Raw genomic sequence first — 4,325 nt, 5'->3', positions numbered from 1 at the left:
TAGGGTTAGTAGGGTGAGCCTGGTTAGGGACTGGGATGCTGGCCAGGTTTAGGTTAGGTGGGCTGGGCTGGCATGTTCAGGGTGTAGGGTCGTTAGGACCTAGGGTTCAGGCGATGGGGGCTGGGTTATAGTTAGGTTGGCGGCTTGGGGCTGGGGCTGGGGGTTAGGGTTAGCTAGGGTTAGGCCTTACAGCGGTTAGGATGGGCTGGGTTTAGGGTTAGGCGTGGCTGGTCTGGTTTAGGTAGGTTTTAGCCTGGTAGGATGGGCTGGGCTTAGTGTGGTGTAGCGTTAGGGAGGGATGGGGCTGGGGGTGGGGTTAGGGTGTTAGGTTAGCCCTAGGCAGTTAGGATTTGGGGCTGGTTAGTCGACTGTTAGGCCTAGAGTTAGGGATGGGGCTGGGTATGGTTAGGGATGGGTTAGGCCTAGGCTTAGGGATGGTTGTTGCGCAGTGGGTTAGGGTTAGACCCCCTAGGGTAGGGATTGGGTTGGGGTTTAGGTGCGTCTCAGGGTCCTCTCTAGGATGTTATAGCGGATGGCTGGCGCCACGCCGCCCTAACCCCCTAAGGTAGGGCCTAACAACTAACTCCCGGTTAGAGCCCCATCCCTAAACCCGGTTAAGGTACCGGTGAGGCCTAACCCGCTTATGAGGATGTAGCCCTATACCCCAGCCCCCTGCACGCGCGGCCTACTCCCGCTGATAGGGAGCCTCGAAGGCCCCGTTATGCGCGCTTATATAGCCGCCTAAGGGCGCTATATCGGCCATAAGCGGGCTCTGGAAGCCGCTTCAGGGCCCCAGCTTACCGAGCCACTTCCCTTGCTACGCGCCTTGCGCAGTCTTAGCCCCTTAGAATACTAGCGTATTAGGCGGTAGGCACCCGGTACACCCTGGAAATTCACGCCGCCCTTAGCAGACTAGGCCCCACCCTAACCGTTATACCCCGAAGTCGCCCCTATGCCGGCTTAGTGCCTAGGGTTCCAGTAGGGCTAGGCCGCGAAGCCCCAACCCAGCGTCTCCTGTCCACACGGCTCCTAACGCCTTAGAAGCCTCCTGCCACGAGTCTCGCCGTAACCCTCATGGCCTAGAGACCGCCTAACTCCCGATGCCCATTACGGCTCCCTAATCCCTAGGACCGAACCCTAACCCACAGGCCCCATTTGCGACCGGCTAGCCCGTTATAGCCCATAGGGCTCTCGGGAACATAACGCGCAGGCGCCTCCAGGCCGCTCTCACCCCTGAACCCTAGGTAGCCGGTATCCTACTGAGACCCCTCCAGCCCCATCCCCCGCTTTAGGGAAACCTGTTTGCTAGGCTCTTAAACGCGCGTAACCTCTAACGCCGCCCTCACGCGAGCCCCACGCTTTAACGCACTTAACGCCTCGGGAGTCTCACGATGACTGCCTGAGACTCCCTAGGGGTCGCGAACCCTAGAAGCTTCCAGCGACTCGCGATCGCTGGCGCTAAACCTTTAGAGTCTAGCATAGACCCGTAATACTAGGCGCAATAGCGGCCGTCTGGGCCTCAACCTAAGTTCCTAAGTAAGCTGGGGCTAACGCGGCTCTACGACCTCACCCATAGCCGCTATAGCGACCCGTTACGCTCGCGGTAACGCCAACCCCCGCCCCATCCCCTAAATCGGCGTGACATGCTCAGCCAATCAGCCTCGAGATTCCTTGCCAGAGCACCCAATTCACCTATAAAAATAACAACCTTAGCCACTATAAACGGGACTATCCTCAATACCACAAATTGGTCCCTAATCCAGCTCTCTTAAAACCCATTCGAGTACACTCGTTGAACCCAAACTCACCTCTCCAGTATATCACAGCTCACCACAACCCGCTAATATCCGTCTGGCCTCGTAAAGACGCCACGGTGAAAAACCCCAGAGCACAACCCCCTCTCCCTAATATCGCGTTTCTAGTAGAGAGCCTTATCCACACACTTGGCAACCCCCGATGTAGCCAGCATCACCCCAGATGTTACACATATATGATCCTCCGTCAAGCTCCTTACAATTACGAGATGCTTGTTCCGTCCAGTACGTGAAAACATGAACATTCTCCTACATATCCACCTGCTCCAGTGGGTCGCTCCATCCACATTTCCCCTAATATATGAAACACTGGGCTATGCCCCACATCAATGAGCCCTAGAAGATACACATCTCCACTTGTCTAATGTCGCAACCACCTAACTCTAACACTCTTATAGACCTCCTATAACAGAGAGCCTATTACCACTCGCCTGTGTAACCCAGCCCCATCCCTAACCAGCTAGGCCTAACCCTAACCCAGCCCCAAATCATAAGACTCTGCGATATAGGTCTGTTTCTACCCATAAACCGCAGCCCCATTCGCAACCCTAACCGAATCTATACCCCCAGCCCTATTCGCGCGTGCACCCCAACTCCACAACAGAAGCCGTTAGCGTTTATTAAATAAAACTCACATAACTCCCAGGCCCATCCGCCTAACCCTGTGCCTCAACACCCTCCTACCTCCAGCTCGTCATCCACCGCTCGTAACCGGTAAACCCGTACACACAAGAACCCCTTGGGCCCCTCCCTAGAACCCTAAGCCTTAACCCATAACCCCCATTAATGACCGAAATGTTTAGAAATTAATGAAAAGCTGGAAATGTCTTCAGTTCAATAAGTATTCAACCCCTTGAGTTAATATGGCAATGCCTGTAAATACTCGTTCATCCCTCAAGGAGTAAAACTCTGAACAACGCGACATAATAAGTTCATGGTCTGCGTGTGTGCAAATTCTCTGTAGTGTGAGTTGAACATGAAGCATCACCTCATCATCGTTGGTATAACCCACACATCAGCGAGGTAAATGGCTGGAATGGAGTAAATGGAACGTAGCAATACAACATCCGAAACAGTTTGGAAACTACGTGACTTCCGTCTCCATTATTACTCCATTCCAGCCATTACCACAGAGCCCGTCTTCTTATAATCTCCTCCCAACAAACTCCAGACCTGCACAACATGTACGATTATCTGTAAGTCAGAAGTCGAAGCAAGAATTTCAGAAGCAGCAGATTCAACCCACAAGACCAGGAGGTTTTCCACAAATGCCTCACAAGAAAATGAGGCCAAAACCCTATTATTTAACCAGAGAGAAAGATAGGAGAGAGAGAAAGATAGGGGAGAGAGAGAGAGAGAGAGAAGAAGCGCTCGAGGTCTTCTGATTCTCCAACACTAATCCTGTGCCAATTAGTTTGAGCCCAGGAGGGCCGGGTGTAATGGCGCAATACGGAATTATCACGTTCCTCTTTTACACTCTATTCCGCCATCAAATTAAATATGAGGAGACCCGTGAACAATGTCTTATTAAAATCAACAATTGATCTCTTCTTTGTTCGCGCCGCTTGTTCAATTAAACAAATGTGTACATCAAAAACGTGCTTGGCTTCGCAGCTTCGCGAAAGTCACCGGGTTCAAGAAGAATTATATCCTCGCGCTGCGCTCCGTTTCTCTGAGCTCTTTATTCTCTTCTTTGTAGCTTTGAAGATTCCAGCTGAATCACGGGGAGCCCTTTGTGAAGGCCACGACAAATTACAATAATGAGTGCCGTGTCGTGTCACAATGCAATGTTTATAATAGATAAAGCCACAGTACTGTGTGTTGTGACTGATATGATTTCTTGCTCACTGCCATGACAGAGAAGACTAGGCTAAGGGGGGTTGGAGGTGTGGAATGGGGGAAGAATGTTATTTTCAAGAGGTGGAGTGGGAAATCATGTTTTTTCAAGAGTCTTGGATATCCTAAATTGTTAATTGTCTTCCTTTGTAATGGGAAGAAAACAGGTCCTCCTCTACTCACCACATTGAGGATTAGCCTTGAGCCAATACTCTAAAGTGAAACAAAGAACAGGTGAAACCTACAGTATTTAATGTGTATGTTCATTTCTTTCAGAATGATCTCATTGTTTTCCCTGTACTTCAGTCTCTTTATTTTCAGGGATACTCGATGTAGAAAATGAACCGTCTGGCAAAATCTGGCACATTTACAGAAATGTGGATCCATGTCTATTAACCTAGGCAACACTTTATTTGCATAGTCCATCTGTAGACGCTCTACAGACTGTAACTTTTCAACTAACTATCTACTAACACTAACCCTAACCTTAACCCTTACCCTAACCCTAACCCTAACCCTAACCCTTACCCTAACCCTTATTCTAACCCTAACCTTAACCTTAACCCTTACCCTAACCTTAACCCTAACCCTTACCTTAACCCTTACCCTTACCCTAACCTTAACCCTTACCCTAACCCTAACCCTTATTCTAACCCTAACCTTAACCTTAACCCT

Source organism: Salvelinus sp. IW2-2015, unplaced genomic scaffold (assembly GCF_002910315.2).
Source record: "Salvelinus sp. IW2-2015 unplaced genomic scaffold, ASM291031v2 Un_scaffold16663, whole genome shotgun sequence".
Classification (NCBI taxonomy): Eukaryota; Metazoa; Chordata; class Actinopteri; order Salmoniformes; family Salmonidae; genus Salvelinus; species Salvelinus sp. IW2-2015.
Note: the sequence above shows the minus strand (reverse complement) of the source record.